Raw genomic sequence first — 22,225 nt, forward strand, 5'->3', positions numbered from 1 at the left:
AGTCATGCAATTTGACCCCCCTATTTTATGCAAGAGGAAACAGAGAACCAGGAAGATTTGTAACTGAGCTGAGACCAGCACTCAGGAACCCTGACTCCCAGTGTCGGGTTTTTTCACGCCTTTCTGACTCCAGACTGAGAAGGGTTATTCACAGATTTATGATTTGATTACTTGAGACATTTTTTAATTACAAAGAGGAATGTAAATAATTTAAGACCTGCCTTGTGCCTCTGATCTGCTCAGAGCCTGGTTTTTGTTTTTGTGTTTTCCATAAAGGTGTTCACTGACCTTGTGTTACTGAATGAAATTTAAAACTAGTGATACGCGAACGTACTTATTAAAGGCAAATACTATTTCATTCATTAGTGGTCTCTGATGGCCTCTCATCAGAGTACCATCTATTGAATAAAAATAGATTGCTTCTTTGATTCTACTGATTGCTTCTTTGAATTTTCTGAAGATAATTTATTAACAAAAGCTTTTTCTCCACTATTTTTCCCAATACATGTATTTATTCACATACTGTTCTTTTCTTACGAGGTGAAAATGGAACAATTAAAGTAGTTTTTCAATGCTTTCCATAGTTTTTACCTGCTGAGGCGAGCCTGCAGATTGGTTATTTCTCTGGGTATGTGAATGTGTGTGTGTGTGTGTGTGTTTATTTTTCGACATCTAAGGATAGGGCCTTTGTCTATTATAGAAGTGAAAGAAAAAATTTAAAAATCCTAGGTGTTTCTAATGTAGATCTGAGCCAGTTACTAGACTGCTACGTAGCCAAGAGTACCCACTTCATAGCAGTTTCATGTTTTATTTAATTAATTAGCCATGATCTTTAAAATTTACTGTCCTTTAGTGTCCTGTTAACGTTAATAGTCATGTGTCCAGGGTCTTGAACTAAAGTGTGGAAGGAGGCAATAGTTATATACTAGTGGTAACCGTTAAAACAATCTGATGGCGTAGTTCCTCTCCGTGGGTCTTACCGCTTTTGCTGAAATGTTATTAAATATGGGAAAAAGATTTCTGTGAGTGAGTCTGATGAGCTCTTCCTATAGATGGAGGCTTGCACTGCAGTGCTGACTGCAGTTCTGTGCTGTCACTGCATGAGGCTGCCTGACATGTGGTGATTGGAGATTCTGTTTCATAGCAACTGAGACAGAAGGAGTCTCACTACATAATGTGGTTGAGAAGGTTTTGCTTACAAAAAATATGCTCAAAAGAGAATCAAATGATGCAGAAACAGCTGTACACCCAGGCACAAAAATATAAATTCAGATACAGACCTTACATCCTTCACAAAAGTTAACTCAAAATGAATTGTAGGCTGACATTTAAAATGCAAAACTATAAACCTCCTTGAAGATAATCTAAGAGAAAAATCTAGATGGCCCTGGGCATGGTTCAAACTTTTTAGGTACAGCACCGAAGCACAATCTAGAAAATAAATAGTTGATAAATTGGACCTCATCAAAGTAAGAACAAACTTTGCTTTGTGAAAGTACTGTCAATAGAATAAGAAGACAAGCCACAGACTTGGAGAAAATGTTTACAAAATACATATCTGAGAAAAGACTTTTGTCTGAAATACACAGAGAATTCTTAAAACTCAACCATAAGAGGACCAACAACCAATTCAAAAATGGGCAAAAGCTCTACACAGACACCTCATCGCAGAAGATATATGGCAAATAAGCATTTGAAAGCGTAGGTATGTGCTCAACATCACAGGTCATCAGGGAAATTCAAGGTAAAACAACAACGTGATTGGAATGGCCCAAATCCGAACATTGACAGCATCAAGTGACGTTGAAGATGCTGAGGATGCTGGTGAGGGTGTGGAGCGGCAGGAACTCTCACTCACTGCTGGTGGGAGTGCAAAATGGTCCAGCCACTTTGGAGGACCGTCTCTTACAAAATAAGCATGCTGTCACCCTTCAACCAGCAATCATGCTCCTTGGTGTTTACTCAGATCAACTGAAAACTTATGCACATACAAAGACCTATACACAGATATTTACAGCATCTTTATTCATAACTGCCAAAACACAGAAGCAACCAAGATGTCCTTCAGTAGGTGAAAAGATAAATGAACTGTGGTCCATCCGGACAATGGACTGTTGTCTTGTTGATGGACTGTTACCTGCAGTGATGACTGGGCACAATTCCTTGCCGTACATTTTTTCAATTAATGTGAAGGGCTGCTATTTTTGTGTCCATCCTTTTTTTCTTCTTCTTCTTCCTCGAAGATGATAAGTTTTTCTTTCATTTTCAGAGATAGTCAACTTGGAAGATTCAGTCAACTTGGAAGATTCATCCTGTTGGACAGCGTGATAAAATTCAGAAGGTAGGGCTTCCCTCGTGGCGCAGTGGTTGAGAGTCCGCCTGCCGTTGCAGGGGACGCGGGTTCGTGCCCCAGTCCAGGAAGATCCCACATGCCGCGGAGCGGCTGGACCCGTGAGCCATGGCCGCTGAGCCTGCGCGTCCGGAGCCTGTGCTCCGCAACGGGAGAGGCCACGACAGTGAGAGGCCCGCGTACCACACACACACACACACACAAAAATTCAGAAGGTAGATTGTTTTCTGGTCAGGATTCCCAGCATGGCACAAATCCAACTTTATATTAGAAATTTGAAGGAGAAAGAAGTTAAATCCCAGCACCCATTACTCAGAAAGCAAGTGAAGGCATCTTAAAAACATAATTACTAACTAAACAAAGGAAGGCCTGAGCAGTGCTCAAGGAATTCATGTTTGAAGTAGTGCCTAATCCTGTAATTGCCACTTCTCAGAAAAGGTCTGTGTCTATGTGGAAGAAAGCCATTATTTAAATCATGCAACATTACACATCAAAGCTGCTTCTGTCAAGGATGTTTAGCTGCTTCAAACATTTTTTTTTTTTAAAGACAAGACTTGGGAACCAAGGTTTCAGCTGGAGCTGAAGGAAGGAAAGGAAAACAAAACAAAACAAAACCCCCCAACTTTCTTTTTATGGAGGAAAAGAAAGAAAAAGAAACGTTATCTTTGTATATCCAAATCCATACCTTTCCATCACAAAGGAAATGTATGTGGTCCTCTGTGATGGGTTAAGATGCAGGAGGATTTCCCAGCAGGAGGAAACTGTATTGCATCCGCCGATTCATTGATTCCATGCTTTCCCCATGTGGTTCCCTTTGCACGTGGCCGGAGACATGCAAGGAAAGTGCAAATTCAAGTGCAAATTCAGTTATGCCATTTGCCTCCTTAAAATCCAACAGATGACTCCACTTCACATATTTTTTAAATTTTCAAGACCCTTAATATAAAATACAAGCACCTGTCAAAATATAAGCCCCCTGCTGTATAGCACAGGGAGCTCAGCTCGTGCTGTGTGATGACCTAGATGGGCAGGATGGGGTGGGAGGGAGGTCCAAGAGGGAGGGGATGTATGTATACATAGAGCTGATTCACTTCACTGTGCAGCAGAAACTAACACAACATGGTAAAGCATTTATAATAAATAAATGCTCCAATAAAAAAAATATATAGATATAAGCCCTCTTACTTGCCACCTCTATTTCCTTCCCACTTGGTGCTCTAGGATCACCATTGACTTGTTGCTCTTTAGGACATCGTGCCGTTTCACACAACAGGCTGTTGGGCATGCCTCCCTCTCTCTGCATGCCATTCCTCCCCTATAAGCTCCTCCACTCGCTTTTAACCAGGTGTCTTAGTCTGTAGTCTTAGTACCGTAGGCTGGGTGGCTGGTAACAGCAGAAATTTATTTCTCACAGTTCTGAGGGCCGGGAAGTCCAAGATGAAGGTACAGGTACATTTGGTGTCTGGTGAGAGAGTCTTGGGTCATAAGTGGCCTTCTTCTTGCTCTGTGGTCACATAGCAGAAAGGGAAAGGGAGCTCTCTGGAGTTTCTTTTATAAGGGCACTGATCCCATTCATGAAGGCTCCACCCTCATGACCTAATCACCTTCCAAAGGCCCCACCTCCTAACACCATCACACTGAGTCTTAGGATTTAACAAATGCATTTCAGGGGACAATGACATTCAGTCCCATGGCACCAGGTTAGCTGTTACTACTGTACCTCAGGTCTGGTGAGCCATCCGTGAGCCCTCAAGGGTGCACCAGGGTTCCCAGCACATCTCTCTCAAAGCCCTTACATTAAGGAGAAAGAATTTGTCATCAATGAGCCCTCTAGACTGAGGGCCCCTAAGGGAGCACGACCTCATTGCCCACGTTTCCCAACAATCCAGCACACAGTAAACACTCGATGAATGAATTAAAATCTTTCCAGTTATAGGACCTCCCTTCTTATGCTTTATGGACTCAAAAATCAGTTTGCTGAGCCCCAGAAAATCTTGGGAATTGAGTAATTTGTATTACACTTATGTTTTAGGGTCCCCAGGAAACTCTTGGGATGTTACTCGTGTGATCGCTGTGATGCTCCTTTAAGCAGTGATTGGACTTTGGAACTAACTTACATGAGGGCTACTGTCATAGCAGACTCAATCTTCCTGTTGAGAATAGAGGTTTTAGACCATCAAGGCATCTCTGATATTTATAAACACCTCAAAATTGTCCACAAGATTTGGGCTTATGTGCACTTTCTAGGGAAAAAAACGTATAGCTTTCCTGAGATATTCCAAGTCGTCTTGTTAACAAGCCCAAGCTTGAACTGCTTGCTGCAAGACAGGCCAATAATAGATCGAGAGATGAGGTGGTGGCTCAAGGAATAGCAATTTTATCTGGAAAGCCAGCAGACCAAGAAGATGGCGGATTAGTGTACCAAAGAACCGTCTTACCTGAGTCAGAATTCAGGCTCCTTTTATATTAAAAGGGGAGGGTTGTAACTGGTTGTTGCAGATTTCTTGTTGCTGGAATCCTTTGTGCTTGCAGCTGTCCATGTAGGTTTGGTCACGATGTTCCTGTAAACCTCTAACATGTCAATTGTTATTTCCTGTTCTGCAACTTTTTATCTCTATATGAATGGAAAGGTGTTATACCTTTAAAGGTCTAGCCTGGGAGGCAGAGCACTGAGATATTTCAGGCTGTAGACAACATTAGAGCCAGCTTGACTAAGCACAGGTAACAGAGCATAAGGGTTAGACCTAAAAGAATAGATCCAATATGGAGTCAGGTTTGTTCTTCTCTGTTAGTCTAGAAAGAAGAAAAGAAAAATAAGGGGAAAATTACCAAATGGGAGTGAAGGGTACTTGTCTAGGGAATGAAGGAAGGAAAGGTGGAAAGATGATCAAAAAGAGTAATATGAAAAAAAAAAAGAGTAATATGACACATAAAAAGAAAATGAGTGGGGTCGCGGACAACTCTTGCTTAGTCAAACTTTGTGTAAGTTTGGATGCAGCCCCTCTCTTGGGGAATACATACGTCTGAGTATAAATATATTCCCCTTTTTCCCCACTAAGGTGAGCAAGGCCATTAGAGGGCTTAAATGAACACGACACTCGGAAGCTCAGTGTCTTGGTAAATACTTATTTTTCTAAGTCACAGTATCCAATGGGCAGCTTTATGAAGAGAAAGACATATATTATTTGCAAGGTGCTTGCTTCTGGTCAAAATGAATATAAAATATTTAGTACCTGGGTGTCATCATCTCCAGCAGAAAGATATTTTGTTTAAAAGGGACTGAAATTAAAATATTGGAAGCCTTGCTTTCCTTCTCAGGTGAACTGTCCATGACCAGGATGAGGACAAAAATTCCACAGCTTCCCAGTGACTAGAACATGGGGACCTATGAGCCTGTCCAAGTGTGACACTTCCAGACACGTATCCTAGGAAACCTCCAGAGACCTGACCGTTTCCGTAGCTGTGGATCAGCCAACCAGTCATAGGATTTAAAGTTCCAGAGAAAAGGGGAGAAGTCAAAAAAAGAATGTGCCTGAAGCCCACCTTAATTAAACCCCATTAATCACAAAGTAAATTGAAACTAAGAAAACTGGCAGTTTTAACTCACCACTGGGAAAAAAAAATCAACATATTTCCAAAATTTCCACTTTAAGAAGGAAAAGCCCAGTATTTATAAATAAAAACAAGGCATTTATTCAACCCCAAAGCTGCATTGCCTGGCTGCTTCGAGAATGCTCACCAGGCCCACTGTTTGGTTGAATGCAGGTTGAAGACTTCTGACCACAGGATTTAATTTACTAGATTCACATATGCGTCAGTCACGGAAGTAACGAGGTCACGCAGAAGTACTTTTAACAAACATGCCTAGTGTGAGCACCTTAATTTGTTTCTTCTAAAGATCAAGAATGGCAGGGCATGTTTGCAAACATCCCAATTTTACATGCATTTTTAATACAATGTGTTTCCTAAAAACCTTATAGGGTAGTTACATCTTGTTAGTAATGGTCCTTCATCTCAAATCCCTGGAGGGTTCTTTATTCTGGAAAAAGAGTATCTAGGCACCCCCGGGTGCTATTTAGGAGAAATGACTGCATGATCATCTCCTCCCGTGTCAGTTCAAGTTAAAATATTTTATGGCACTGTCAAAATTTGGTCAATAGCACATAACTTATTGTCATAGTCCATTGCAATAACAAGTAAGTATTTGTCAATAACAGTGTAAAGAATAGCTTATCCATCCCGAGTCTCTGTGTGGGTGAAGCTAAATCAAATGTCTACAAAGAGAAGAGAAGCGGATATTCTAAGATTCAATCTGGTTACGGAGGGCATTTGATACCTCCGTCAATGGGAGGATTCATGCTCTTAAATAACAGAGAAAGAGAGCTTTGGAGAACGAAGAAAAATAAGTACCTGAGTGAAGATTTTCTCAAATAGAGCAAAGGACATTTTTTGAGTCTTCAAGTTGGGACTGTATTCGAAATATTTTACAAAATAATTTAATATTTATTCTACACACACTCTTCATAGTGAGGTTATTTATTTTTTAATTTTTATTTTATATTGGAGTATAGTTGATTTACAGTGTTGTGTTAGTTTCAGGTGTACAGCAAAGTGATTCAGTTATACATACACATATATCTGATTTTCAGATTCTTTTCCCATATAGGTTATTGCAGAATATTGAGTAGATTGGTCCTTGTTGATTATCTATTTTATGTATAGTTGTGTGTATATGTTAATCCCAAACTCCTAATTTATCCCTCCCCCCGCCCCCCCACAGTTCCCCTTTGGTAACCATAAGTTTGTTTTCTGTGTCTGTGAGGTTATTTTTGCTTTGTTGAAAATGAAAATGTTTTTGAACTTACAGTTGCCAGGGATAAAGGAACATTTCACGGAGTCAGAAGCTCTTGTTTTCATGTTCATGCATGAAGCTGCCCCTTTGCCCTCTTCACCCTGTGATGGTTCAGGAAGAAAGCTTCTGCCCCTGAGCCATAGCTGGGGCTCCGAGAAATGGACAGTACATCTGCACATGCTCTTTGCCCCTGGTTGCCAAATCCATTGTACAGCATTAGCTTCTGAGACCCAACAAAGCACTCGAAGGCACTGATGAAGCAGGATCAGATCATAAAGTCTGAGAATTAGAATGGCATCTGGGGCCATCTAATCCCACACCTCTCCTTAAAATAAGACTCTTCTCTCCAACCCGTGTACTGGCACAGAAAGTGGTCTCCAGGAACAGGACAGTCTGATTTCCAGGGCAGATATTTTCATGGGTGCTAATGCTCTAAGTGTTGACAAGATTTCCTTCTTTGTATTGGTACTGGTTCTGACCATAATCACATCTACCTAGTTTCCCCCATCACAGCCCTTTAAGATAGCCATAAACGGTCTCCCAAATTTCCTTCTATTTCTATATTTCTATAAAATGGCTCCTTTTACAGCATGGTTTCTAGACTGTTCTCCATCTTGGTGACCCTCTTATGAACATAATTCAGTTTTTCATGGCACTTCTTTTCATTTGGAGCCTTATCTGCCATATGTATTTTGACCGTTGATAACTAAGTGTCCTCACCTTTATTTATCCAAGCACGATGATTACAACATAAGTCTGCCTTGGACATCCCTGGTGGCACAGTGGATAAGGATCTGCCTGCCAATGCAGGGGACACGTGTTCGAGCCCTGGTCTAGGAAGATCCCACATTCCATGGAGCAACTAAGCCCCTGCGCCACAACTACTGAGCCTGTGCTCTAGAGCCCGCGAGCCACAACTACTGAGCCCGTGTGCCACAACAACTGAGCCTGCATGCTACAACTACTGAAGCCCACGTGCCTAGAGCCCATGCTCCGCAACAAGAGAAGCTACCACAATGAGAAGCCCGCGCACCACAATGAAGAGTAGCCCCTGCTTGCCGCAACTAGAGAAAGCCCGTTTGCAGCAACAAAGACCCAACACAGCCAAATAAATAAATAAATAAATTTTAGAAAAAATAGTAAGTCTGTCTTATCTTATTATTAGTTGTATATGGCATAGGTTGATGGGGCACCAGCGACATGAATTCTGGAAAGATTGAGCCAGGTCCCTATTTTTGTAAACAAAGAGAGGGACAATGGGTATATTGCCAGTATAGGAGCTCTGAAATATGGACATGGGCACAAGCCCCATTCAGAGAAGCACAGCACATGGGGTAAACTCAAAGCCAGGAACAACGCAGAGCCGTGGCAGAAGAAATGGAACATTGCCTCAGAGTCTGGCTAGAAGAAAACGTTATTGGTTAAAAATATATTTTCAATCATAACAAGAACCCAGTGCTGATTTTTAAGGCTGTGTTTCACCTACTTGACTGTTTTTGAATCCCATCACAATCCCGAGAGGTAGGTATTATTATCCTCATTTTACAAATGAGGAAACTGGAGCTCAGAGTAGTCAAGTCCATGGCCAAGGTCATGCAGCTAAAGCGTGGTGAAGCTGGAAGCCAGGCAGGCCAATCTGATTCTGGAGCACTTCTCATAACCAAAGTACACCGAGCCTCTTGGGTTTGGCTTCCTGACCTTGGGATTAATCCAGGCATCTAGGAGCAGCCCTGAGTGTGAAGATAGAGCTTAGTGGCCCAGAGGTAGTTAAAAGGACAGACTGTTAGGGCTTGGGACCAGTGGGGCCTGAAATTTACCACTGACCTACGAGGTAATTTACTATTATACTAGTTACGGTGACATTATTGGATTGAGATGGTGCAATGATGTGCCTTTTACAAGACACACTATTAACCACCCTTTGCTTCCTATCTCATAACAACTTAGAATACTTGTTTCAGTAAAGAAGGTTAACATTAAACATGGATTGAAAAATGAAGTTACGTCAAAGGAAAATCTCTCCTCCACACGCACTAAAGGAATGATCAGATCTTTGTAATGAGAAATACAAAGACTTTTAAAAATAAACTGCCGAAAACTGACAACTCACTACTTTTGAGGAATAACAATTCAAACTATTATTTTTTTTATTTTTATTTTTTTCCAGTACGCAGGCCTCTCACTGCTGTGGCCTCTCCCGTTGCGGAGCACAGGCTCCGGACGCGCAGGCTCAGCGGCCATGGCTCACGGACCCAGACACTCCACGGCATGTGGGATCCTCCCGGACCGGGGCACGAACCCGTGTCCCCTGCATCGGCAGACGGACTCTCAACCACTGCGCCACCAGGGAAGCCCTCAAACTATTAATATTGAAGCCAGAAGTTGTTATGAGCCTTCCACTGTTTTCAGTGCTTTTCATGAATTAATTGATTGAATGCTCATAATAACTCCATGAACTGGATACTGTTGTTCTCCCCATTCAAAGGTTGGCTAAACTCGGGCACTGAAAGGTTAAGAAGCTTGTCAAAATTAAGCAATGAGTAAGTCACGGAGCTGCCCTTGGATCGGGTATCTCCAGAGCCCGCATGTCTTTTACCCCTACATTATACGGTCCTTTTATTTTGCACGATAAAGTTTTTTTTTTTGTTTCTCAATGTCTTGCTGGATATTTCCTTGGGGAAATGCTCCTGTGAGATACCACAGGAAGCCCTCATCCAGCTTTGGAGCGGAGCCCCACCCCATCCCCAGGGCCTACTCAGACATTTGAGTCTCTGGGGTAAAGGTGAGGGGGTTGACTTTGGAGAGCCCCTTTGATGATTGGCTGCAGGCTCTAAGGGTTCACGCGGGCATGGGAACACCCTGGTTTGGGGCTTGTAGTTTTAAACCCTGAATGTAACTAAGCAATTCCCTTGGTAATTTTGGGGGGGGGGGGTTCTTGCAAAATTTCTTTATGAAGAAATAACTGATGTCCAAATGCATATTCTCTAATCCATATTCTCTAAGAAGTCTGTTCTACAGCAGTCAGCAGTGCTATGGTTATTTTAGGGATAATGTTTTTCTGTGAATAACTTACCCCACCTTTCCTTAATCCCACTGACTTAAATATTCATTAAACACTCTTCCCCAGAAAAATACTTTATCCACTTATTTAGACGTTTCATTATTTCAAGAGTCCTTTAAAGAGTTATTGTGGTCATAGTGATGATGTTGATGATAATAATACTCTTTCAGAAGAAATGAGTAAGTAAATAGTTTTAATTTGGGTCTATTTTCTATTTTCTTTTCTCCCTCTCTGCCTGGGCCTATGTTTATTGAACTCCATAGATGCCAGGACAGCATTTATAAAGGGGGATTTATTTAACTCTGGGTGAGTTGTACAAATGCAATAATGTGGCCCAACTCTTGTTTAATTTCCAGGGTTTTCTCCTAGACAACATTGCTCATAATGGACGGTTCAAGCCAAATTATCCATTATTGTTCCCAAAGTTTACAATTAAACTATCGATCAAAACTGGCAGCGCTTCGTTCAGCAGCCTGAGCACAGAGGCCGCGGAACAGCATCAGAACCCAAGTGTGTCAAGCCAGACGCAGGGGATGCGGGCAGACAGACAGCAGACAGACAGACCCACCAATCACCCTGGGATCCAGAGTTTGGTACTTTTCCTTGAGCCAAGCTGCAACCAGGGGTACGTAGTGTGCGCGTGAGGTTTTAATAGCCAGAGGTCCGCGCAATTTGTGACCCCCATCCCTGGCTGTAAAAATTGGAGTTTAACAGGTTCGGCTCCATAGGGAACCAACCTCAGCTTCTAGGCTCCTTCAGACACTGCAAAATGCATCTTTTCTGGGGAATTCCACAATAAAATGACTGTTATTTATCATTACAAACCTCTTTATCATTTAGTCAATAAAAGGCCTCTCTCCCTCTCACTTTTTTTCCTGCGGCTCAGTCAGAAATCGGTATTAGTCCCTCCTGGCCTGGAGGCAGAGGATGTCAAAAGCTAAATCATGATCTACCCTGGCTTCCTGGCTAAATTGTGTATGAAGGCCTGAGGCAAAAAGGTGCACATGCTCATTATTTGAAACACAGATTTTTGTTCCCCTTTCTCTGAGTTTTTCTTTCTTTTTCTCTTTCTTCTTTTTACATATTGAGACGTATATTACATATGTGTAACTCGTAAGACATCAGACGAGAAGCCAGGCAACCAGAGCTTAACGTGTCACCTTCGTGTAGCTTTTGATCAAGAAATAAAAAGTGGATTGTCGTTTAAACAGAAGAGAAGAGTGGATTTTACCTCTTGAACTTTTAGATCATAGTGGGAAAAAAGGAGAGTGCTGTTGAGGATTGCCTGTTAGTAATAGGTGCCTTCACAATGGCGAGCAGGCTCAGAAAAGGCAGGTTTTCAGTTAGGCATTAGCCGTGGTTTTTTTTTTTTTTTTTGCTGTACGCGGGCCTCTCACTGTTGTGGCCTCTCCCGTTGCGGAGCACAGGCTCCGGACGCGCAGGCTCAGCGGTCATGGCTCACGGGCCCAGCCGCTCTGCGGCATGTGGGATCTTCCCGGACCGGGGCACGAACCCATGTCCCCCGCATCGGCAGGCGAACTCTCAACCACTGCGCCACCGGGGAAGCCCTCCTCTGTGTTCTTAAAGGTGATCAGGCACGTACATAAGTCCAGGATGGCTCAGCTGGGGAGTGCAATTTAGCTACAGAATATATTTCTATTTGGTATGTACATATGTATTTTTTTTCTTTCATTTGCTTTGCTACTGGGCAGTTCCCTAAATTATTAATGCTTACTTACCCCTGATGTAACATGAACAGCAATTGAAAATATCTGCTTTAATTCTGACCTTCCAGCCTTGTTTCACTGGCCTGTGATTTGCTCTTGGACATAATCTCCAGGAAGGAACACTCGTATAGAATTCGAATCTGCAAAGCAGAAGAGCCACTGCCCAAACAACTTAGTTTTAAACAGGGTCCCGCTAATCTTCAAGGCTCTATAAACAAGTCTTGGGGGAAAACATCACGTATGAACCCATGAGTATGTGCAGCAGAACTTCCATTTTTGATGGAAATCTATGCAAAGTCAAACACTTTCTGACCTTTCTCACCAGACCATTGAACCGCCTGAAGGAAATCAGTCACTTGCAGTTATTAATTTATTTGTATCCAAAATGGCCTGGAATATTTTTAAACACTTAAACTTCGGACTGACACCTTATGTTCTCATCTCAGAGTGAAATCTCATGACAGGTTATAAACCAGTTAAAAACGAGATAGTTTGTGGTAAGAATGCGACTGGAAGGCTTAGCAGCATCTTGCTGTGGCTTGAAGCTACGAAAGTAAAGAGACGAGCCTCACATATGTCTGTTCTTCTGTCCTGAGCATGCTACTTAAATCAATCTTAGCTTTAAAGAGTGCAGAATTGAGAAAAAGAAAAAATATATATATGTATTTTCATTCCTCTCATCTTTTTTTCTTTCTTGTTCCCTGATATATTAAAAACAAAAACGAAAACGATCCTGGCTTGAGCCTGCCAGCTCTAACTTGCAAACTACACCAGTGTTTATGTTCTAAGCAGTTCAAAAATTATTCAAATGATTTTCCAAACTTAGAATTGTGCCTCTTTTATCATCTAATTCTAAGTCCACATCTCCTAGCTACCCCGGTTACACAGACCTGGAGCCATGGCTTTTCCATGTAACCAATAAATAACCAAACGCTAAGAAGGAGTTTATTTAGGCATCTCGCACTTTACATCGTTAAGTGTTTATTTCTTCCTCAGATCAAACGTTGGCTGCTTTGGCCTCGTGAGGCTTGGTGTCTACTCGTGTGTGGTCCTGTTTCCTGACAATGTGGGCAAAGACCCACCTCAGGGTGTCCAACTGGACGGTGGCATTTGAGCATCTTCCTCCAGATTGCTGAGCGAGCGTATTTATGGTAGGCAGTGATGAAAACAGCGCGGTGACCTTCCGCAGTGGGAAGGGACTGCCTTTCTCTGCCTTGTGTGGGTGCTGGGATACTCTTCAGCGTGACCTTGGCACCCAGCTCTGCCTCACCATCACGTGTCATGATTCCCTTTAGAGAGAAGGGTGTTCAATACGCACTTTTTGGATTAGGTCAAGTTTGTGCAGGAATAGACTATTCAAACTGATAACATGCTGCGAACCCTGAACTGGGATACTCTTTTGAATATTTTACATTCCAACTTTTTCTATTCCAATATTTAACTTCATAAAATTGTTGATGGACCACACTTTTGAGATTGATGAAAAAGACTGTCCACGTATAGGCTCCCAAAGATGTCAATAAACCTTAAATATTTTTAAAATACCCAGGAGGATTTTAGGTTCTTATTCTGGCTAGAAAACATTTGACATTATATACGTATAAAATATACGCATATGTTTTATTAAAGTTCCCATTCTGATCAATTTCCAGTTTCCTCAATCTGGACATTCCCCTAGAATGAAATAGTTATATACTCTGGTAGATGGTATTATTGTATTCAACACTCATTACTTCTTCCAGTAAAGATACATACTCATTCATTGCCGTGTCTGAGCCTCCTGTGGGCTCCGGAATGTGGGCTTGGTCCTGCGACTTGCTTTGCCAATGACAAGTGAGCAGGTGGTCATAAGATGTGTGCAGAAGAAGCTTGATGCCCCTTGTGTGTTTTTACCCATTCACTTGCTTTTTCTTTCTGCCATGAGAACACCATGTCCCAAATAAGGAGTGTTCCTTCTGTCCAGAATTTTAAATTGCATGGAGAAGAACTGCAAAAACTTCAGCTTCTGACATCTGACATGACAGAAATAAACATTTATTAAAGGCCACTCAAATTGGAGGGTAATTTTTCTCTTAGCAGAGATGACTAATATCCTTATTAGTATGTATTTTTTGAAAGGATAATTAGATTTTCAAGACGCAGAGATACGAAGAAGAAAAAATAAACAGTCATTATCTCCCAACATAGATGACCTTTGTTAATATGTATATACAGTTTAGAAAATTCAAGCTAAACCAAAAAAGAGCATATTTTCAACTTATAATTTAATTATTACATGGTAATACGTACCTTTTTTGGTATTTCTTTAAATATATTATGTGACAATTGTATATCATTAGAAAATTTGCCCTTATATTTTTATGTATAGTTTACCTGAAATTCCCGTATGTAGATAATATTTGAAAGAGACAAATGATGGCAAATGGGTATTTTACTATATTTATTACTTACTTTTCAAAACTGAGTACACTGCCAGTGTTTATAAGATCTATGTTAGGGAAACATGTTTCTCTACAAAGAAGTGGAGACATTATTTTGACATTGTTTTGATTTATTTCCTATAAACTAAAATAAATTTCCATTCCACTGTGAATGACTTTGCTTGTTTTGTTTTGTTTTGGCAAATAATCATTTAAGAATTTGAAGTTGGCCTGACCCTTTAGTCCAAAAGATGGGTATCTTCAGAGAAATTTCACAATTCCAAACCTAACTCTTACACACAGATCTTTGTGGTAGTTTTGCAAAGCAGCGCCCGCAGAAGGTCTTGCCTATGATTTCTCTTTTTTTTTTACTCGTTGTATCTTGCTTGTCAAGGGCAGTTTAATTACTGAGGATCCATTTCGTTTTCTGCGTGAAGGTTGCTATGTGCGTTCAGAGGATCACATTCACCAAGCTTTTGTCTTAGAACAGTCGAGGAGGAATCGCTACCTGGTGTTGATGAACAAGGGTGATGGAGGATTTTCTGAGAACTAGCGAGTGTGGATTTCGTAGCTGGATCTGGTTTTAAAGCATTCTACATAAATGATACTGATAGAGATAGAGAGACAGATAATAAATATAGAGATAGATAAAATAAACATATATACATAAGTTACGTGTAGGCATACGTATTACAAATATAGAGAGAGAGTTTGAAAAGTAAAAGTACCTATCACATTTTCGTGGGCTGTGATCATTCCAGACCTTGTATTTATGTCAAGGGGCCTCACAGCTGATAGAAGACGCTTCCTAGAGTGGATTATTGTACTCGCAAGACATTTAATGCAGTTTTCACCATTAATGTCAAGTTTTGTAGATAGATACTATCAGTCCAGATTCATCGTAACATCTTTGAGGATAAGAGGTATGTCTTGTTTATCTGTATGTCCACATCTCCTGCCCAGTTCTTGGCTTCCACTGGGAGTCAATTAATAATTCATGATGATTGTGATAATATGGTATATTATTATTACATTGAGCTGATCAGAATTACAAAGAAATCTGGACGCATAGTTACAGAGATCTTATGTTTTGAATATTTGGAGGAAAAGAGAATAAAGTGATTAAATGTATTACTCATTATTTCAGGAGATAGAACAAAAAGAGATAGATTTCAGCCCACTATACAAAAGAGTTTTCTAGTATATAAACTTTCCAAGTTACTGTTCATTAACTCAAGCAAAGTTAATATATCCATTCACTGGGGGTATGAGAAAGTGGATCCTTATGCTTCAGGTTAAACTAAGGGACTTGTATAGTTTCCTCCAACTGTTTTGAGTTGTCTTTTCTAGCTCAATAGAAAAGAGTACATGTATAGAGTATAGAGACCATGTTTTATAACTCCTGCTATCATTAATCTCTAAACTCTGCCCTGCATAGCAATTGCTCAATAAGTATTTGTAGAATGAAAAGATAGGAGTCTCCTTAAAGATAAGGCAAGATCAGGAATAGCGCATGGTTCACTGGTTGTGAGACTGGGAAGAACCTGACCACCTGAAGGAACAGATGGAAGGTGGTACCTCTCAAATGGGCAGGCAGTGGGCAGTGTCAGGGCAGGCGGTGCGGACTTAGAGAGGAGAAGATCTTGGATTGATTTTGGACTTCCTGAGATTGCTGTGCCTGGGAAAGATGGACATGAGACAAGTGTGTGATGTGTCCGGAGTTTAGGTGAGAACTCCAGCTTGGAAATCTAAAGTTGGGCAGACCTTAGGTTCAGTCTTGGCACCAACACGGACTAGCTCTGTGTCCTTCGGCAGGTTATTTCACTACTTTAGTCCTCAAGTCTTATCTGTAAAAAAGGAGATGAATAATTTTGCCTACGTTTTAGAGTTGCTATGGAGATGGTCTCTTAGTGCCGTCCATATAGTAAGTATCATTTAATGCTGGTTTCCTTAACATTGTAATTATTTTCACTATTAGTTTTTATTCTGGTGAGAACTGTTTCAGTAAGCTGAGTGCAGAAGCCATATTATAGTGCTTGAAGCAACTGATATTGCTGACTAGTTTTTCTAAAAAAACCGAGACGTGGAGAGAGAAGATTATAATAGACGCAAGCAAAGAAAAACTTTTTTTTTAAAGATGAGAGCAATGAGCATTCTTACATGCAGAAGAGAAGGAGCCTGAAAAGAGGAAAAGTTGAAGAGGTAAAGGAATTAAGGGAGCAAGGTCTATTGAGAGAAGAGGTGAGTGAATGAGGGGCAGGGTCCAAAATATAATAAATCTAGAGGAATGGGCTTTGTCTAGAAGGAAAGGTATCACCCTTTGGTGATAGAGGGCCAAGGCGGGGGGACAAGGGCTCTTTAGCTTATAACGTCTTCAGTAATTGAAAGGAATTAAACTGATCGTCTTATCAGTGTTCCAAATTTGGATTATTTTTATTACTTGAAAAGGGAATTCCTCACTCTTTACCTTTGAAGAGACTTTGTCACACTTGATTCTCCAAATAACTTGAAGCTAAAGAGAGAGCAGTTGATGTTTTACCCTTTTATTAGGGAAGAAACTGACACCCAGAACGAATGTGACTTATCCCAGCTGATGAAGGTCCACACTGGCCCCGTTTACCTGCACGCAAATCTGACCCCCTTCCGTCCTGTTCACCTGGCATCTGTTCCGTCGTCAGTCGGCTCTGTCTTCACTTGAGGACCTTACTTTCTACCTCTGACTTCTATTGGCATCTGAATTTTGCCTCCCCTCCATGAACCTTGGCTTCATCCACAGTCTTCCTGGCTGGGCTTCTGGATTTTATCTCGTATTTGTCTTGTGTAATAACCTTGGATTCAGGCCTATGGTACCTAAATCCAGCTCGGTCACATGGCTAGAACCTGATGAGGCCAGCCTTGAGCCTCTTTCTGCTTGGTAGAGTCAGCATGGTTTTAATTTATAGCTAATTAAAGTCAGAAACTGAATCAGGAGCTAGGTCTCCTAAACCCACTGGGAGCTAGGGCATATATCACTTTAATATACACTTGTAGGTACTTGTATCAACCAGTTCTAAGGGGCAGATACCAATGGAAAAGCTCTGCCATTTGAAGCTTCTCCAATTGGAACAGGACTTGGCTGCTTCTACACAAGACAGTGATCCGACTGGTTGGGTGAGCTTTCCTGCATTTGTTTGCATCTTCCTATTTCTAATGATAAATACTCTCACATTGCTTTGGCAGAGAGGTTGCTTTTATTTTGACTTGTTTGCTGACGTGATCATCTCTGCTCTCTGACCAGTTCGGATTTATTCAAATTATGTGCTGCTCTGTAAAGTGCTTGAGTGACTGTTAGTCTAGAAGACTCCCCCCCCCCCCACACTCAGGCAACACTTCTAACCAACTCACATGCCCGAGTGTCCAAAATGGTATTATTGAACTTCTGGTCTATATCCATGATGTGTCTAGGAAGACTCTGCTAAATTAAGTAGTACTGAAGTTATAACATTGAGCTGCTACTTATCTTTAGCAATGGTCACTTTACTGCTGAGAAATATGCAAAGAAGAGAAGTAAAAAGACGCCGGAATCAAATTCATATCACCTCTACCTAAATTCCAAAGGAGCTGGAAGATGAGGACCAGAATCTATTCCGTAGAACAACTGAAATGATCTGCCTTCATGGATAAGTAGAAGAGTTAGAGCTGAGGGACCTCAGCTATGTTATAACAAACATAACAAAACTAAGTGTTATAACAAAACTAAGTGTTATAACAAAAGTGTTATAACAAAACTAAGTGTTATAACAAAAGTGTTATAACAAAAGTGTATAACAAAACTAAGTGTTATAACAAAACTAAGTGCTATAACAAAACTAAGACACTGCAATGTTGCAGTTATATGACATTCTACAAAGTCTGATATCTACTTTAGATTAGAAAACTTTCTCATGTTCACAGATGATGTCTAGGTGTTAGGATACTTAGTTTCTATTCCAATTGTTTTCTTATACTTCAGGTGCCACTTTGACTAACCTTCCCCTCTTGTACCAGCCACCCAGGATTATAGTTACTGTAATAAAAATTGAAAAAAAGGGACTTCCCTGGTGGCACAGTGGTTAAGAATCCACCTGCCAATGCAGGGGACACAGGTTCGATCCCCGGTCTGGGAAGATCCCACATGCCACAGAGCGACTAAGCCCGTACTCCACAACTACTGAGCCTGCACTCTAGAGCCTGTGTGCTGCAACTACTCAAGCCCACGCACCTAGAGCCCGTGCTCCACAACAAGGGAAGCCACTGCAATGACAAGCCTGCACACCACAACGAAGAGTAGCCCCCACTTGCCGCAACTAGAGAAAGCCCGCGCACAGCAATGGAGACCCAACGCAGCCAAAATAAATAAATAAATAAACTGAAAAAAATGTATTAAAGCTACTTGAATGTACTATTAAAAATAAGAGTTTATTGGGCTTCCCTGGTGGTGCAGTGGTTGAGAGTCCACCTGCTGATGCAGGGGACACGGATTCGTGCCCCGGTCTGGGAGAGGCCGCAACAGTGAGAGACCCGCGTACTGCAAAAAAACAGAAGAGTTTATCTTTAGATTTACTGCCTGTTTTCGACTTCATATTTCAGATTTGACTCTGCTCCAAATGTTTTCCTCTTTCACAGTTAAAGTCACTTCTTGTTTCTTTCCCCCAAAAGAGGGAAACAAACATGATTATATTGTTAAGTATATTTCTTTCTTTGACCAAAAATCATAAAGCAAGTGTTTGTGATTTTTTTTCTGATTGGAAAAAAGTGTATTGTAGAAAAAATTTTAAAACATGAAGAACAAATTAAAAATAACTAATAATTCCATTTTGGGGAAATAACATCTTGATACACTTGCAGATAAATATGATAAACTTTTCTCTTACCATAGAAATAATCCTTGAGTTTCATCTTTCTTTACACCACTTTTAATAATCTAGTATTTTATCAATGTGTGATCTTCAATTTCTTGAACCAATTTATTACTGGTAACCATTTAAAAACGTAATTCCTTTATAATAACTCTGTGGTGACTGTTTTAGTAAATAAATCTCCTTGCACTTATCTGATTAATTTCTTAGCATAAATCCCTGCAAATATATGAATGATGTTTAGAGCATTAATGGTTAAGACTTTGGCTTTTAAACACATAGCTTTGGGCTAACTATCAGTTCCACCAAAGAAGAAAAACCACCCTAAAACATATGATGTTATGGGAAACCTACTCAATCAGTCCTAACCTCTCTGCACTTCGGTTTCATCATCTATAAAATCGGGATACTTGTGCTTACCTCAGAGAATTATTATTATTTTAAGAGTAGTTCTCATTTATTAGTAAATCTAATAAAACTTTGTCCTTTTAACAGAACCTCAGAGAATTACTGAAGGCAATAAATGAAGTATAATAATGTTTACATATGCATTTCATGATTTCTACTTTTCAGGTATTGTTTAATTGTATTACATATAAAATCTCAATGAAAGTTTACAGTGAATCTATGAGGTAGTACAGTTAAGGTTATTGAATGGTTAATTAATAATCTCTACTTTAAAAACATAGGGAATTTAAATTTTATCATGGGTATATCAGCCCAAACTTATCCTTTTGCAAATTAAGAATTCTTTGTTAAAGTTATCCTCTCCCCTTGACACATTATACTATTTTTTTGTGTGACTATTTGGTTGTTTGGTTCTTAGGTAGAACTGCCAGAATTAGCAAGTAGAATATAAGCTGCCCAGTTAAATTTGAGTTTCAGGTACACAACAAATAATTTTTTAAAGCATAAATATGTCCCATGAAATATTTAGGACTTATGCTAAAAAATATTTGTTTTAATTTGAAATTCCAGTTTAATTGGGCATCCTTTATTTTATATAACAATCTTAATCTTGGGATGTCATACCTCACCTCTGCCGATAGATTCCAGTTGGAATATCTTAATGAAGCCCCAGAGGTGTGCGTGGTTCTGAGGAGACGTAGGGATGGCAGTTCTGGAGACTTGCAGCAGGTGGCAGGACACCTGGCTTTGTAACCCTACATCGTTCCGTGAGTTTTACGCACCTCCTTTTCTGACCCTCAATTTCCTTATTGTTTTGAAGATGAGGGGTATACCTATGGTATCTATGCACTCTTCCTTCTCTAGAACTCTCCTCCCCTTTACCTCATCATTCTATAAAATGAACCTTTTTTGATGAACTCTCTGAACCTGTCTTCAATATCAAACATTTTAAAAGGAACAATCAGTTCAAATACTTATGTCTCCATCCCTACTGCTGCCACTGTATCTAGTTATAATGCACAAACTAGTATGATGAAAGAAAAAGGAAGCACCAAGTCGCCCTTCTCTGGGAAGCAATGCCCTTCCTGGATGACCAGGAAGAGAGAACAGGGCATTTTTAAAGGAGTATGTGGTCAGATTTTGTTCATCACTTGTCCTGGTATCATTACAGGAGTGAGATATGCAGAACTGCACCAGATAGTTTCTAAATAGTCACTCTAATACCATAGCCATGTCTCTTGCTAGCACACCAAGGCTTTCCTAGTCCCACTGTAAAACTGCAGCTCCCATGGACACATCCTTCCACCGCATAATTCCTGTATGCAGGTTGAACTCTCCCAGAATAGAGGCAGGAAGTGGCCAGGAGTTCAGGAATCATGTTGCTGCCAGGGCATTTGCAATAACTTACAACTGCGCCCAGCTGTCTGAGCCCAGGAGATAATTTAAAGACAAATCCTGATGATTTCCTCAGTTGATCCTTTGTTCCTGTTGTCACGTCATATATAGTTTGCTTTGCAACTAAAATTCTTGGTTCCACCTTGAAGACTTTTCTCCTTTATGCAGGACAAACAGTCAGTAACAATCAAGAGATGGCAGGATTCAAATGGATGACTTGGTGCAATTGAAGTTGAATGATTGAATTTTCTCACTTTTTAGTCAATTGATTTGCTAATCAAAAAAGATAGCCTGATATCCTGAAGGAAAGGTCACAGGATTTTATTAAATTTATAAAATAATGAAGAATTCTAGACCCTTTAAAGTAACAGATAAAGAAGAGATAAGATGCACTGATTTATAATTTTAACAGCATTTGTTATTTTGTATGATTATAAATTTCATACATGTACATACAAAAATATTGTAGATATGAATGCCAGCTGATTAATGTTGAAAAGATAATGAAATTAGAAAATCACCTTTAGCAACCATTATAGAAATACTTGATTCAGACTAGGAGATGTCAATGGATGCTAAAACTAGTAGGTAATTCTGATGAGAAAGATACTAATATATCAAATATTTCAAAATATATCAAAATGTTACTCTACAAGACACTTGTTAATTACAAAGGAAAAATAGCAACTGTATGATGGAGAAAACTGATAGACATCTCCTTAACCAAGTAATTACTGTTGACCTCTCCAGAAACAGGACAAACTGACATCCTGTGACTCTTGGTATAATGTACTGAGAAGGACACAGTATCACAATAATTTTCCAATCTTTTACTTCTCTTGCTTTAATATGTTTTAGTGAAATGTACAGTATTCTCACAAAGATGCACGGTATAAAAAACTTTGCTCTAGTTTCATAGGTGAATAGTATATCCTATTAATTTAATGTAATGTATTTAATGTACATAATAAACAATGTTTATTGGTTGTTTGTATTTATTATTTGTGAATTGTTTTTTTTATATATATTTCTTATTTTCCTTTGGAGGTGTTAATGATTTTCTTCTAATTTCTATAAATTACTTTTAGATAAAAGTATCGAGCAAGTTTGTTGCAAATAAACAGCTTGTATTTGG

The sequence above is a fragment of the Stenella coeruleoalba genome (assembly GCF_951394435.1).
Source record: "Stenella coeruleoalba genome assembly, chromosome: 10".
Lineage (NCBI taxonomy): Eukaryota > Metazoa > Chordata > Mammalia > Artiodactyla > Delphinidae > Stenella > Stenella coeruleoalba.